The 17,261-nt window shown below is 39.5% G+C and overlaps 1 protein-coding gene and 1 long non-coding RNA gene across 6 annotated transcripts in view; both read right to left on the bottom strand.

Annotated features, from left to right (window-relative positions):
- The window catches only part of GPD2 (glycerol-3-phosphate dehydrogenase 2), a 146,086-nt gene that overhangs the window by 41,184 nt on the left and 87,641 nt on the right, over window positions 1–17,261 (bottom strand). The gene's annotated exons all lie outside the window — the stretch shown is intronic.
- Window positions 579–13,299, bottom strand: LOC128314032 (uncharacterized). The gene is made up of 2 exons (XR_008295366.1): window positions 8,531–13,299; window positions 579–8,490 (listed from the first exon to the last, which is right to left on the bottom strand). It is a non-coding gene; the product is annotated as an uncharacterized LOC128314032 (long non-coding RNA).

The raw sequence follows: 17,261 nt of genomic DNA, 5'->3' as shown, positions 1-17,261 counted from the left end.
ATTCTCCTTTTGCGCTTGAAATCTCACATATGTGCACATACTGAACTTACAACTCATATGAGAGGAAGCTCCTAAGAGGTGGAAGGTGTAACTGTTTTCCCTTGTTTAGAAAAACACAATATTAAATCAACCTACCCCAAAGAATGAAGGTCAGTGGCGGCAGAGAGATTTTGCCTTAATTCTCCATGGCCCTGCATACGGGATAGTGAGAGGTATTTTACGTGAAAAGTGTTTTAGAATGTGATCATGGAAAAGATAGACCTCAAACGTAAATATTTTGGAGACTAGCAACATCGCTCTCCTCAGAGGGCTTCAGACTTTAGCAACTAAGTGAACATGCAAAATAGCTGGAAAAAAAAAAAAGATATAATCCCTGAATGTGTAAAGGATGTGAAGAATGAATAAATACGCAAAAACCCTAGGTAACAAATTTCCTGGCATTTTCCTGGTTGTTCAGATCTAAAATTCTATGATGTCCTGAAATTCTACATATAATCTTCTTTTAATACAGCGTCTGTTTAAAATGGCCGTTTACAATGTGCAGACCTAACTATGGACCCAGAAATCTGTATAGAAAGTCTAGCCTTTAGGAAAAAAAAAAAAAAAAAAAAAAAAAAAAAAAGCTCTTGACTAAAATAACACCTGTCCATGACTTCAACATCAATAAAACCTGCCACTGTTGAAATGTTGAGAATATTTCCTTCCATCTCCCTATGCCTGATCTGGGTCTTGGGCAATCGTATGACTACTTCTGGCAGGGGGAGAAAGGATGCTTGAAAGAAAGAACACTTCCTTAAAGCTCAAATCCCATTCCTAACAAAATCCACAGGGCCTGATTCATTCTCTCAGACTGACGGTGTCACAATGACCTCTTGGGCACCTTCTCCTTAGCAGTCTGCCAAAGACAATTCAAAGGCTAACCTACTAAACTTGAGCTGATTTAATATAATGATTATACTTAAAATTTCCCTTTCTGATGGGAAGAGTGCAGGTAGAAGCAGAGTAGAAACGGTGTGTGTGTGTGTGTGTGTGTGTGTGTGTGTGCGCGTGCACGTGTGGGTGGGTGTGTGTGAGGGGATTACAAAATCTGGCTTAAGTTCATATGATGAATAAAATTGAAAAGGAAAACTCAACATGAGAACATACTTTTGACAGTCAATTGTGGCAACAATGCAATTTCCAATAGTACATTATTTATAAAAGTGATTATTTGTGTGGGGCATGGCAGGGATCAGGGAGGCTCGTGAAACAGCTAAGGGAGGATGCACCTTACCACATATGGTGGAGAATGGCTCTGGACAGGGTCATATGTTTAGGGGGACTCCTCAGGGCTTCAGGGTCCTAGACAAGGAGAGGAGCTGGGTAGCACCTCTGAAATTATACAGTGCATGTAATGGCTAGTCCTCAATAGCTACCTACCCCTTTCAAGATTTCACTTCAACCTAATCCTCATTTCTGGCCTCTCTCACTTTGGCCCAGCATGTCGAAAAGGAGAAAGGGCATGAATGAAGACCAAACGGCAGGTACTTTATAAAGGAAATCAGAAAAATAAAACTGGAAATTATATTCTTCCATTAGTTCTAGAATTACAGTAAAATCTTGATTCGAATGGCTTTTGTGGGCTATGCAGTATTGCAAAAAATTCCTCATACCTCCCTGTAACCCCTTGCTATGAATCTTCAGTGTCCTCTCCCACTCTAACCCTGGACTCAGCCACGTGAAATTGTTTGGGTCAATGGGATACTAATCGATGTGCTTTTAAAAAGGAGGCTCTACAAAGCCAAAAGACGCACCCAGGCTAGGCTGCTGGTACCAGGAGGGCGATGAGAGGCATGTGGCAAGTTGCCCCCAGTCATCTCAGCCAAGGCCATTCTGCATCGGTTGGCAGTCAACACCTCTAGACACTAGTGCAAATTCTGGGGAAACCAGAAGAATCCCTGAGCCAACCCCAGACAAGATCAGAAGAACCACCTAGAGGACCACCCCAGTGCATGAACAATAAATCCTAACTGTTTTTATACTCTTGGGGGTTTATGGTTGTTTGTTATGTGGAATTGTGGCAATAGATAATTTATACAGGCAGTGTAGGCAATTTTCTAATAAAATTAATCCTGATTAAAAATAGGTTCTATCTTCAAAACTGCCTTCTAAGATGGTGATTTTTGAACACAACTCATTTTCCCATAGAAATGGTATAAAATAAATGGGAGTAAGATGATTAGGCTGTGCCACAGAGCTAGTTAGAGCAAGAGGTACCTGAATAAGGGAATTAATGGTTCCAAGAGCCTCAAAGCCCATGACCTCCTCACATGGACTCTAAATCTCTGGGCTGACTCTAGTGCCATTTTCAAACGCCTCTGCTGTTCTTTTTGTTTATGTTGTCCCTACTCCATGAGACATCCTATCCTACCTGGTAGCCTATTCAACTTTCATCTTTTCTTCATGAAACCTTCCCTGACTCCTCTCAGGCCCAATAGCCTTCTCTACTCTCTGCTTCTGTCACACTTTGACCCTACACTTTTTACACCACAAACTATTTTCTAAATATTTGCATTCAACGCTCACTCATGTATTGAGCAAATATGTACTAATGCTTTTAATGTGTCAGAAACTGTGCTAGAAATCAGGTCTCCAACAGACCCCTAAAGAGGCACCGTTTCAGGTCTAGAGAACCTTGGTTCTAATAACATGTTCCTAAAAGAACAGAGTGCACCTTATTCCATTTTGCTTTCCTAGTACCTACCACAGCATTTGCTGCCTGGTAGATATTCAAAAATGCGCTGAGTGAATAAATGAGTAAATGTACATGATTACAGAAATCACAGGTCAGAGACTGCTCAAATAAGGGAAATGTGCTCAAGACTAAGAAATTCTAGGAACAGCTGCTGACCACTCAACTCTACCCTCCATAGCTGTGGTCTCCACTAAACCAAGGAACTACTGTCTCTCTACCTAGCTGCCCAGCAGACAGTGGAAACAGGATGTCTTCTATCGCAAGATCTCTGGTGAAAACACAAGCAAAAGGAGAAGGCCAGTGGTAAAGTTAAAGCAAACGAGGGTTTGATGTATGATTAGGACAGCAGGTGGCAGATCCCTTTAACAACTACTGAGTACATACTGTGAGCCAGACACGATGCTAGGCTTAGGGGTCCACTGAGTAGGGAGAATAGGATTACCCTAGTCTTTTGCATTATGGAACCACGCTGTAATGGGAAGACGGATGAAATCAACTAAAATCAACTGATAAGATGATTAGAAATCACAACAATGGCAATGGAGGGAAAAATCTGGGGCAGGGAGAGCAAATCCTTGGTGCAGGAGTTATATTTTAGGCAGGGCAGTCAGGAGAGGCAGCCCAGATTAACAAGAAGTAGAGAACATGCAGACAAGGCAATTAAGCCCTAACAGCAAGACCACCAACTATAAACTTTAATCACTGCTAATTTGCAATTATATCCAAAGCTTATATGAAGCATAAACTATCAGAAATGCGACGTGGCATTAGCACAACCCCGTTTCATTAAGTAGGGCCTGTAAAGTAACTTTTTTTCTCATGCGTACTTCAAAGTATTCATCTATATTTTACACATACTTATCAGGAATTAAGTGTTAAAATCATCTTGGTTTGATGTATACTTCTGCAGAAAATGTCTTCTAGTATAGACCGGAAAAACTCAAAATAAAAGCATCATATTCAAAGTTTATGAATTGGAGTAATTTGCTGTCACTTATCCACACTACCGTTCTCCGGAAGGGACACCTGTTAGCACGGAGCATGTAATCATTTTTATTATTAAATACAAAGGTACAATTAAATACAGGCACAGGATGTGACCTGCATCATAATTCTACCCAGCCTTTCTCTTCACAATATCCTTTTCATTATTGTGGGCCTTTTGTTCCTTCCTGTTTCTTTTGTCTCACCCTAAGTTCTTGAACAAGCTATTTACAATCTGAATAATTAGCAATCAGCGTGGATCTGTGGTCTTTGGCCTCCTGTAAACGAAACATTGTGAAGTGCCTTAACGTGACATATTGAAGTACGTAAAGTTTCTATACCCTCAGGACTTTCCTTTCTTGAAAAAAGTTTTAAAGGAACCTAATGAAGAGTAAGTTTTCTACTTTTCAGACACTTGGGAATCTAGCTAGAGTTGAACAAAAATATAACCACATGTAACTGCAAACGGAATGCTCTGGGTGTGCATTATCCATATATGTGCAAAAATGCGCTATACATCCAATTTACAGTGAAGACCCCTCCCCTTGGGTACCTCCCCAGGGCAATTAATTCTCTCTCTAGGACAAGCCAAAAACAGGCTTTTGTACTTTGAAGGGAGAAAAAGAGAAAAGAAGTAATGAGACAAAAATTAATTGAAATGAAGTTGTAAAGTCAGTCAGCCAGACACACTATAGAGAGGCTTTTATAGACCTTACAATACGTGGCCTAAAACCAGAGATAATCTTCCTCGGTTGTTTGTGAAATGCACCAAAGCCACTGATTCATTATCTTAGCATATCTAGCTTTGACGGTGAGGGCCTTCATTTCCTGAGCCCTATGGTCTGGGAGTTATTAACCCAAAATAACTGTCCTGAGGATGCTTGAGACTTATTTCTCTTACCAATGTTTCACAAACACCTACTATGTGCCAGGCATGGAGCTCAGGATCACTGTGGGGAGCAGAAATTAAAACAGATTGGTCTGGCCGCTCGAGGGTTCTGCGACACAAGAGCAAATTTTCAGTCTAACTTGGAAAAGTCACAAGTTCCAAAAAGGCCCTTCAATACTCAACCATATTTCCTTTCTCTTTCCTCTGCCGTTTTCCTAAGATATCACCAAGAATAGCACTCCACACACATCTTCTTGTCTCTCCTATGTTCTAAGAAGATTGCAAGGTGTATTTCATAGAAACATGTGCTTCTGGTCAAGTCCATTCCCTACCAACGATGAGACCTCACGCTAGTTGCTTTATCTAAGGTTCCATTCGGTCATCTACACAAGGGGAATGGCAATGGGGTTGACATGGGGTTAATGTGAGGAATAAGTAAGATAACTAATGTATGTTACAACATAATGGCTCTCAACAAATATTAACTATTATTAAAAGGTTAAAAAAAAAAATTTCCTGGAAAGTCAAGATGGCTTTACACCTTAATTGGAAGATATGGCTACAACCTAAAATACTTCAAAAATAAAAACAAAAACGCTGTGTTTACTTTCTAGTTCGAAATGGTTTACTGCTCATTGTGACAAACTTTCCTTGAAATGTGTAACAACTGATCTCTAATCTCTGCACTTCGTGAATACGGTTTGCTCTTTTTCTCTCTCATCACTTTTTACCACTGAGGAACAACTATTTCGTATGCCACAGTGGATAGAAAGACAGGGAAATGGTTTTCAATCCAGTGGAAAACAGCATTGACAGGATAAGCATTTCAAAATATCAGAATAACCAAATCTTAATGCAGCTGACTTCATTTTCTCTTAAAAGTAGGGAGTCTCTGCCAGTCTTTATAAAGGAGATCAACACTTGCTACAAATTGGGAAAAATCAAAAGAACCAAGTTCTAATTCCTCCAGCAGCCACTAACCGATTAGCCACTATTACAGCTAATCGTGTGGATATTGTTTGCTTTTGCTTCCCAGCAACTAACTCCCTTCTCTCCACCATGTAAGTTTCACAGAGGGGCTCAAGGCTCCACCTCCCACAGGAGAGAAAGAAGGTCCGCTGAGACTCAGGCTTCCGAACTGGCTCCAGTCAGAGGCTCTCGACAGACTTCAACCTAGAGCTAGTGACCCAGAGCATGGGACCATGAGAAATCCAGTATGAAGGGGGAGGCAAACAGCAGCAGCATCACCCCTTTCTAGGGGGTGGCAGTGGCAGAGACGCCTGCGGCGATGGCAGAACAAGATGTGACACACAATAATCAGCACTAAAAGTCTTCGGTGGACCAGTGCAAGCACAGGATGGCATCTGTGGCGTTGGTTGCCACAAATAATTTTGGGGCCCTCATTTTTCAGGCTATGTCTTCAGGCTTCCCAGCATTTCTGCCTCTTGCTCAAGGCCTGTGCCTAAAAATCTAGGCAAGTCCCAACCCCTGCCTCAGTTTCCTCATCGCTTGAGCCACAGAATGGAACTTTGAGATCTCTCAGGTTCCTGCCAGCTCTACCAATTTTCTACATAGCGCTCATAAAACTTCAAAGAAACGAACTGGAAACTTGAGAATCTAATTCTGTAACAAAGCAGAAGCCCTTTAATGGGAAACGGGACAGGCAAAAGTGAGTGAAAGAATCCTTTCACTTACACGGAACCACCTTTCAGTGCCCGTCTCCTCATTTGTGTGTGAGTTTATGCACACAACTTTTTACAAACCGGCTGGAATGGTTCAACCGGCCCCAGGGGCCATTCTGAGTGTGAGCTACATAATAAATACATGCAACCATGTGCTGAGGGCCGGCTGGGGAATTCTAACTGGAAGCAGCCTTTTGAGAACCTTTATCTGTTGCATGGCGAGTCCCGTATCTTATCAGATTTCTCTCTCTAATCACAGGAAGATTCCACACCTTATCAAATTGTTATCAAATCAGTCTGACCAGACCCCAATGTACTGATTGAAGAGAATGCCTACTGTCACATTAACATGAAAAGCAGGCTAATTCTAGGCACCCGGGGAGAACCCGGGGGCTGGAGACTCAGAATACCTGCGTTCAGGACCCACGTGCCACAGACTGACTTGATTCTGGGCCTGGTCCTTTTGCCCCTCAGAATCTGTTTTTTCATCTGCAAAATAAGGTTAACACCAAGCTCTGTGCTGACCTTCTAGAGTAACTGCAATGATCCAATTAATCCATAAGCGGAAGCATTTGTCAACCGGGAAGCCTTCTAAGAATGAAGCTATTACTGTTAAAAAACATTCCCTTCTACTAAATTTACCTTCCCTTCCCTTTTGTTTGAGATAGTCTTTTATTTGTTATCCAAATCATAAATATTCCTCAGTTTTCAGAATATCTCTTAGTAACCCACATTCAGTGTTTACTGAGAAACTTTATTTGGGGCTTGAAACTCTAAAAGAGGAAGACAAGTAAGAATTGAACTCTTTTTAACTATAAAAACAAAACCTCAGACTCATTTGACAAATATATCTAACAGGCATTGTTTCAAACTGTAGTAAGAATATCCAACAGCTTCTACTTGAACTTGGTATTTACTAAGCAAAATTCTGATCTTAGTTTGGTTATTCAAGTAAGTTTGCCCTACTGGATTTTTTTTTTTTTCCAACAGTAATTATGACTCATCTGATCTACAAGGGGTATTTGGTTTCCCATAAGAATCAATAAATGAAGACCAGGGACTTAATTCTATCCACCCCAACTATCACCACCACCAATTTACCTGCATCAAGGACAACTGGTACTTGGTATGTTGGAAGGTGCTAACCTATTTGTTGTCTAAAATAATCCATTTATAATTCAATAGCCTGTGAGTTTGGCTAGTAATCATCAACTTAGCAGAGCCTGACCACCCTGAGAGAAATGAAAATAATAGATACTCTCAACCTTTACAATCACGATCATATGCTGAGGCAGAAGACTGAGGTGTAAAGGCTGTGAGAATGAGCTTGACATAGCCCTCGCTTTGCTGCCACTTAACTACCTCCTAACAGCTAGTAGAATAGATAGATGAAAAGACAAAGTTTATGCACAATGCAGTTATCAATGAAATGATGTCAATATTGCAAACACAATCATCAAATACTATGCCAGATGCTCTAGCCATATTTTTAAAGCCAACAGATTTGTTCTTCTGTAAAGTTAAACACGGAGGAGAAAAAATAAACTAGCCATAGTAAGAAAAAAGATATTCTGCTTTGAGAAAATAGCTTGAGTTGTAAATTGCCAATGACTCAGTATGACTACCCATACTTTTAAAAAGGCTAGAAAAATAACTTAGACTGGGGCGCCTGGGTGGCTCAGTCGGTTGAGCGTCCGACTTCGGCCCAGGTCATGATCTCGCGGTCCGTAGGTTCGAGCCCCGCATCGGGCTCTGTGCTGACAGCTCGGAGCCTGTTTCAGATTCTGTGTCTCCCTCTCTCTCTGACCCTCCCTGTTCATGCTCTTTCTCTCTCTGTCTCAAAAAATAAATAAACATTAAACAAAAAAAAAATTAAAAAAAAAGAAAAATAACTTAGATAATTGCATTCTATTATCTCATTTGAAAATGCACATTTCAGGGGCGCCTGGATGGCTCAGTGGGTTAAGCGTCCAACTTCAGCTCAGGTCACGATCTCACAGTTCGTGAGTTTAAGCCCGGCATCGGGCTCTGTGCTGACAGCTCAGAGCCTGGAGCCTGCTTTGGATTCTGTGTCTCCCTCTCTCTCTGTCCCTCCTCCACTCACACTTGGTCTCTCTCTCTCTCTTTCTTTAGAATAAATAAGCATTAAAAAAGTTAAAAAAAAAAAAGAAAATGCACATTTCTGAGTTTAAAAAAAATCCCTTTACACACACACACACACACATACACACATGCACACACACACACACACACACACACACACACACACATTTTATTTCATTATTCTGTCCTTCAATGATACTTCAACTTCTAGCTGGCCAAACTACATCTCATATAAAACTTGAACATGGATATACTGGAGGATACTGAAAATTGTCTTTGATTAGGTTGGCTGTAATAACGGCTTTTTATTTTTTTTAAATAAAAGTTTAAAAAAAAAGAAGAATGCCCTTATAAGTTAACTATACTTTAAAATGTTCTAAGTTGGGGATGGTGCACTTTTTATGTAAAGGCTATATGATCTCTATTGATGTACTCAACTCTGTTGTGGACATTACCCAAACAAATGAACATGCTAAAATGTAAATTTTATACAATTTTGTGCCACATAATTTAACCATTATAAATGTAAAAATCATTCTCAGCCCACAAAATAAGAGGCAGGCAGGGATTTGACCTCTGCTCTAGAGGGAAAAAATATGAGAGAGAGAGAGAGAGAGAGAGAGAGAGAGAGAGAGAGAGAGAGAAGGTGAAAGGAAAAAAAAATAGGTTAAGATTACCCATGAGTTGACAATTGTTCTAGGTGGAGACAGTACGTTTAAGTCCAAAATTCTCTTCTCCTTTTGTATACCTTTGCACATTTTGAGAATAAAAAGTTAAAAATTTGTAACTCAATACAATGAGTATCCTTTCACAATGTATACATATATCAAATCATCACACTGTACACTTTAAATACCTTATAATTTTCTTACTTATACCTCAATAAAGCTGGAAAAAATGTAAATTTTTAAAAGAGGAAGAGAAAGAAAGGATAGAAGGAAGGGAGTGAGGGAAGTTGGTTTATTTTTGCTGCCAGCACCACCATTATGCTGAGCTAGTCTCCCAATAACAAATGTATGGTTCATTTGGTTCAGGTGAAGTTTCCTTTACCCTGTCATGTGTTGTCCACATTTTCACACCAAGTTGTTCAGAAAGTCCCCTTCAAGGGGGAAAAAAATGACTACAGAGCTAATCAATGCCTCCCTGTACTTGAGAAGACATTTCTAATATTCTAGGGAGTTTTATTCAAATCTGCACTCAATAAATATGTAAGAAAATTAAAAAATGAATGATTCAAAAATAGGTTACAGGCTCACTTTTGACAAACTATTACATAATTTAATATCAAATAGTACCATTAAAACAGTTGTTTCACCATAAAAGACCTCAACGAATGTCAAAAAATCTTCTCCTTGTCTCTGAAATGCTACAGAATGGTAAGATACAGCAAGGTTCAAATGGAAAAAAACAAACAAACAAAAAACCCCAATGAAACCAACCAACAAAAACTACCCACACCCTCACACTTCTAGTCATCTCATGTAATATAAAAATAGTAATGATAAATTTAGATATCATACAATGGCACGTCACATTGAAAAAATATATTTTTAGCTTTACTTACAACTTTTAAATACAAGGCTGGGATATATCAAGACTATTACTAATGTTTTCCCTTTTATTTTATAATGAAAAAAATAGTCAAATACCATACTTCAGTGAGTTGGGTTTCTTGCCCATATTCCCAGCAATTCTCAAAGTCTTCCTGGAAATGCTCGTCAGTGGCTATTGTCAAAGACAGATCCTGGCTCAGACTTAAGCGGCCCCTGAGTCAATCCTGAGTCAGTCTTGATCATACTTGGCAATATAGGAGTCTCATCCCTCCAGCATTAGAATCTGCCTACAAACTGTTACCTACCTTCAGGGAACCCTTAGACAAGGAATCCCTGATGCTTACCAGGCTATAGTGTCCCCTGCCAGACACAGCAAGCATAAGAAGTCTGCACAATATCTGCTTTGCACCCCTAGATTCCTACCTGTACTAGAACTCTGCTCTCATCTCAAACTTACGTGGCCAGAGCTCTGACGTTCTGCCTAGCTCTTCCCTCAAGAACTGGCCTCTGTCTCTCCATTTCAGGAGGATGCCTAGTGTCTGCCATAGACCACCCCCCCCCCCAACAAACACACAAACACACACATGCTGTGCTTTCTCCTAAAGAATCCCCAAGATGCTGTTATGCACTTGACTCCACAGGTCATCACTTCACTGAGAACACTGCTTCCCTGCTCAGTCCGCCTCCTCCACTGATAAGGACTGAGATGAGGAGTACTAAGACAGCAGACAGTCACTCCCTTTGGAAGACTGCTCATAGTCAGGCCAGATCGTTCCTGGTTCACTTCTACCAGCTTGCCTTGGGAAAGCCCTGCCCTTCAAAGTCATTGAAGGCAGTCCATACTGCAAGGACAAGAAACGTTTCAGCAGACATGGCCAAGGTGTAGCTGCCACATACAGAGCTAGCTATAAAAGCAGGTTCTGCGAGTCTCTTACCACTTACAGCAAAGAAGAAAAAGAGTCACTCATCTACCTTTATCAATATCCTAGTTCAAGATACATATTCAAAGTTGATTTTATTTGATGAGTTTTTAATTCATCTGTTTGCAAAAATTTATACATCAAAAATGCTGGATTCTAATTAAACACTTAAGCCTAAGAATCAAAGACCCAAACGGACTCTAACAGTCTGTTCACCTGAAGGAGAGGGCAAAATTATAATATATTACTCCATTAAAATATAACTTGAAATACAGCATATTAGTCTTCCACTTAACACACGTCTCGAACTTCTGAGGAATGCTGCCCAAAGACGCTTTTGTAAAACCACTCCACAGCACTTTGATGTGACCGTATGTTCATTAAAAGGAAGTATTACTACTTACATACATAAGGTACATAATGAATTCAGTATGTGTCTAGAGTTGGCTAATGCCATTAAAGCACATGCCAAAAGCGCAGACTATAAATCAAAATGAGATTTGTCAAATAAGATCTTAATATGACTCAGGTTCGAAATAAATAAGTAAACCACTAACATTTTGATATGGGATTAGTGAAGAGAGCCAAGCCCAAACTGACACCAGGTTGCAATTGACATCCCTGTGTTCTATCTATAGCTTTGGCTATTCCTCTCTCTCTTCCACCTGGATAAGTACAAAATTAGCATGCACCAGGCATTCTTCACTCCCCTGGGGGTTTGTATCTCTATCGCCATTTTAAAGACTGATATTCTTTCCAAAATGTTGACATAAACCAGTTGGGCAGTTACAGATTTTTTTTTTTTTTTTTTTTTTTTACAGCCCACATTACTGAAGTTTTGAAAGACCTGGATTATTCTTAAAACAGAATTTGGAAAACATTTGACATTAGTTTACTATTTCACTTTCAAATTGAGGAAGATTTAACAAAAGACCAAAAAGGGCAGACCTATAAGTAAAAAAGCCAAGCCATAAAAACAGCTATCAAAAACAAACAAACAAACAAACAAATAAATAAATAAATAAATAAATAAGAAAATCTAGTCAGTGGATATTGCAGTTATCCAGGAAGTGTGAGCAAAAAGATGAATATTGTTCAATGTATTATACTTTCTCTTTCCTGTGTCTCTACCCTCTCTCAGCCTGGGTTCCTTTCCTTCACATCAGCATAAAATCTTACCCAAGACTTTCCCATAAATCACTCCGATACATCCCTAGATCCTGAGTTCCCTGCATCAAATGTTGCTTTCATTCACTGCATGCCCACTGCCTGCCGAATTCAAAATAAACTCCTTAGCATGGCATACCCAGTCCTCCATGATCCAGGCCCTTTTTGTGCCTCCACACCTCTACTCACCTTACAGAAGCTCACGCTCTACTCAACTGCTTCCTGCATTCCACATTACTTCATGCCTTTGGCCACAATGTTCCCTTATACAGCCTCCCCCACCGACTTTACCTGGCTATACTACTCATTCTTAAAGTTCAGCAAATTATTACTTAAGGAAGCTTTTCTAGATCCCCCCCCCCACCACACACACCGACCTTAGGTATATGCCTCTCACAGAACTTCTCACGCAGTACTAGAAATCACCATTGGCTTGTCTGTATCCTCTAACAGTCAAAGAGCTTTTTGAGGAAACGAAGCATTTCCTGTAATTCTTGTATCTCTAGTACCTATCATATTACCTATAGACATGGTGCTAATATATGATATGCTGAATAGATAGATAAATAAATAAATAAAATTGCTAGTCATATAAAGAATGCAGTGAAGAATACTATCCTGTCTAGAAAGATACGAGTCTTAATAACGAATCACATTATTTCAACTTGCCATGCAAGGTATTGCTTCCCTTACAGTCATTGAAAACATCCCAAGACCAAAATGTTAAGGCCAAACTTAAGGAAGAAGAGAGTACAGAAGTAAAGAAAAGAAAACCTTGGAAAGTACTGACACTGATTTTTGGAGTCTACACAGACATGGCAGTAACATGATGCAAGCCTAGATCTACAGTAGGCGCATTTCAACTCAGAAGTAACATGTTAACATTCAGTCAGCCTCTTCCCAAGAATCATCAGGAAGTTCAGCAGTATTCACATGGAAACCATTTTTTCACATCCTGGGGCTTGTCACTAACTTCTCGAGAGCAGTTATCCACACCAGGTAAAGATCTAGACCTGAAGCCCTCCTGACAGAATCAGATTCTGTAACGGATTAAAAGGCTGAGTGGTGAGATGTAGGCTGGGCAAGAAGGCCAGCAATCTGGGAGCCGGAGACTCAAATTCAACTGCAGCTCTCACGCCATTCTCCAACATTCCCTCACAAGATATCATAGCTCAGGAGCTGATGGAGGAAAATCTGACTGCTCAGCTCTTGTTTCCCTTTAGTAGATTAACCAACCATACCTACAGAGACCGCCGCAATCAATCCAAATTCTTTTCTCTGGACACAAAGAAAACTGAAAGCAATCACAAACCCATGGAGCGGTCACAAACCTACTGACCAGGAAGGAAGCACTCCTTGCTCAGTGGCTGAAGGACGCAAACAGAGACCTCCCTTGTTGTGGAGACAGGAGCGATCTGAAGGTCTGGGGACAACTTCAGGTTCCACGTGCTATTAGAGCCCTGCCATCACACACGGACACCTCCCTTCCCAAGTGCTAGAGCCGTCCCTTAGTGTGAGTCCGGAAAACCTTGATGGCAACTTGTTTTAATGTGTGACTCTGTCCAATTAGATACAAAACACATTTCTATATCAAATGCAGGTGGTAGAGGTGGAAATTAGGGAAGATTTTATTCCTCCAAGTTGTCTACCACTCAATAGCCTTCTAAGTTCCTATCACTTGGATGGTTATGCTTGGAATTTCTGTGACTTGGTTTCCTCTGGTTTCTGGGCAGCACTGCTCTCTAATATCTGTAGCCAGCAGAATAATTTCAATAAAAGAGCTGACAGGATCTGGTTTTTCCGCTGTTTCTAAAATCTCCAGTTCAGTATCTGTGAAAAATAGTTAAAATGCCAAAATTCAAAGTGAATTAAGAGGGGGAAATAGTCTGGGGTGCCTAGGTGGCTCAGTCAGTTAAGTGTCCAACTTCGGCTCAGGTCATGACCTCACTCTTCATGGGTTCGAGTCCCGCGTCGGGCTCTGTAATGACAGCTCAGAGCCTGGAGCCTGCTTCAGATTCTGTGTCTCCCTCTCTCTCTGCCCCTCCCTCTCTTGCACTCTGTCTCTCTCTCAAAAATAAAACATGAAAAGTTTTTTGTTTTGTTTTGTTTTGTTTTTTTTAAAGAGAGGGAAATAGTCTGAAACTTGTAGCTCGAAAAGTACAAATAATGAGGGAAAAGTACCCACTCAAAATCTGCTGCTTGGGGAGCACTAGAGGAGAGGTGGGGGGGGGGGTCAAACATAGACCCACCCAGCACACAGAGAGGCCCCAATAGCACCTGGATACAGCCACAGGCTTGCTGAACAAAAGACACTTAATAACACAAAGGAGAGGAATGTAGATAAGTGTTTTCTAAATTAAAATTTGGGGGGTGAATCAATTCTATTCACATTTGGGGAGGGGTGAGGAGAAGGACCAAGGTTACATTAAGCAACAAATGTAGCAAATTAAAAGAATCAAAGCCTACTGAGTGAGGTATTTAATATCATTTAGGTATTTATGTGTTTTAAATATCATTCTAAGGTATATATTTCAGTATGTTTATTGATAATTTTTACACGGAGCTTCTTTTAAATAGGGTGTTTTGCTACTGAAAACAAACCAGACATGACTCAGTGGAGAAATGTTTTTCTCTCTTTATTCATGCTTAAGGATCATGAAGACACTAGTCTTACCAAAAGATGTGATTGAAAAAAGAAACATGCAAGTTGAAGATAGAGGGTAAACATAAAAATATACATTAATCTTGCTTTATGTATTTCTAATAACTAGTATGTACTATTACTTACTTTTTAACATACTGTTTGCAGAGGCTGCTGTTGAAAAAGAGAATTTGGGTTTATTTTATTCCTTTAAGGGGGTAGAAATAATGAATTTCTCCTGAGTTATTCAGATTACTTTTTTCAACAATAATGTATTTGCACCTCCTCTTTTACCAAAACAGATTTGAGGTAGCTCACAGGGTTTTGTATACAGAATATTATCAAGAGAACTTTCTGAAGCCTCTTCTCAGGTATCTTTCAAACTTTGTCCTTTCTGAAGGAAAGTAACCCTGCATGAATCACCAAGTGTGTTCATTATTGTATTTCTCAGGTTAAAATGTAGAAGGATTTAAAACTCCTGAAAAATATGATGAAGTTTCTGGTTTACTGAGAGGCTTTGTGATTACCTATCCCAAGTGAATTGAGAGTTATATATTAATCATCTCTGACATAAAGTACAAAAAACAAAATACATAAAGTACAAGTTATTCGATTTTGTTCTTAATCTGCTAGTTGTTCACCTGCTTATTGTGTTCTTTCATCATTTTCTTCCCAAAGCCTTATTCTTCTGAATGGATAGCAAATTGCATATTGGTACTACTTTTCCAATGAATGCAAGGATACCTCTTTGGTTTTGGACAGTAAAGGAGCAGTAGTTATAGAAGCTGCATGGGAAGTCAGTTTTGTGTGTGTGTGTGTGTGTGTGTGTGTGTGTGTGTGTGTGTGTGTTTAATGTGCAGAGCTAAGTATAAAAAGAAAAGTAGGTGTTGTGTGGTTCATGTTTTCTGTGGGCGGATATAATGATCTAAGGGGTGTTTTACTAATATAGAGTGTGATATGAGTAAGTATTAATAGTAATAATGAAACCCATTTGAAATTCACATTCTAATATAGTGTTCTATTTGGTTCCAGAGAATATAATCTACTAAGGTGTTAGTTTTATTTATAAAAACTATGTACCATTGACTTTTTTTTTTCAGTTTTTCTATATTATGTCACCAGGGCTTGGCTATAGAATTGGCAGTTGAAACTAAACTGTGGGACTTTTTTATTGCAGAGACGTTTTTATTACTGCTATTTCTTGTAAGCTGGACATAAGTTTGGCTTTCCACTACACTAAGAAAGCTGTGTGTGTTGGGTGCAGAACAGCTCCAAAATGGACTTGACTGCTGTTTCTTTCTCTTTCTTTTTCTAAACATTTATGTTGGCAAAGACTTTGGATCCCCTTGAAAGAATGCTACAAAACACGGTAAGTGGGTAGATCAGTGGGCATCTAGGGGCTCTGCCAACAGCCATGTGAGACATTACACTGTCATGCAATCAAATAGCAGGAAAATCAGTTCCTGAAGACCAATCATTACAGCCTTTTATTTCCTATTTATTTCCCCAAGTGCCAATGATGATTATTTCTCCCCCCACCCCCTTCTTTCCAGATGTGATCTATTGGATTGTATTTCTGAAGAATTATTCGAGACAACTGCACTGGACAGTTACTGTAAGCTTCAATATATAGCACACTGAACTATAACTTTCTTGGCATATGTTTTGCTAATGTCTCTAAAGCAAAAGCAGAAAACCCTCCTAACTTTTACATCTTAACTGTAAGCTACAAGTAATTAGTTCCATGCCCAAGCATTTTAAAGTGTCCCATCAATATAAAGAATATAACAGTAAAATTTTACTGAGAAATATATAATTTCATGTTTAGGATCAAACAGTCCCATCTACTTAAAAGACTATAATTAACATGAACATTTAGCCTGACCAAACAGATTGGCATTCAACACAAGCAGATGATACGAACTAGGTTTTAGCGAATTTAAACAAATAGAGCATATTTTACATAATGATAATGATAGCATTTGAGACAGCCTAATTTTAAGCTCTCCATGCAGATAAAACTAATGGATGTGCCATTGTTTTGTGGTGTCCAAAGAAAGGAAATAAGATTTCACTTTTCTTTCACAAAAGAAAAACAACTTGAAAATATGGCTTACTGATGGCTAAGGCCACACTGACGGATGTATTTTGTTCTAAGAGCTAACATGGGTATAAAATTTAATTCCATGAAATGTGGGTCCGAGAAGAATTTTAAATTCATCTTTTCAAAACTTTATGCTTCCTGGGGTCTAGGGCAGAAAAGCTTCAGGATGAGTCTGAAATACCTTGTCATAGCAGATGGCAGAGAAGTCATCATAGGCCGCTGACAGCATGTTAAAACAGCTTAGGAGCCAACTTGAGAAGGTGCCCATAGGCCAGAGATAGGGAATCTGGGCATCACTAATCAATTGACACACATTAAACATAGACGTTTTATACAAAATGTGCCTCAAGGTAGGCAAAGAGGTAAGGCAGGGAAATTATAAGTAATCCAAATAATAATAAATGAAGTTGGAAAGGCAGCTGGAAAAGTACCCTGAACCTCTAATAAGATACTGGTACTGACCTAGGCAATGATGATAATGACC

The sequence above is a fragment of the Acinonyx jubatus genome, chromosome C1, assembly GCF_027475565.1.
Source record: "Acinonyx jubatus isolate Ajub_Pintada_27869175 chromosome C1, VMU_Ajub_asm_v1.0, whole genome shotgun sequence".
In the NCBI taxonomy this organism is placed as follows: Eukaryota; Metazoa; Chordata; class Mammalia; order Carnivora; family Felidae; genus Acinonyx; species Acinonyx jubatus.
Note: the sequence above shows the minus strand (reverse complement) of the source record. Positions and strands in the feature narration are given on the sequence as shown.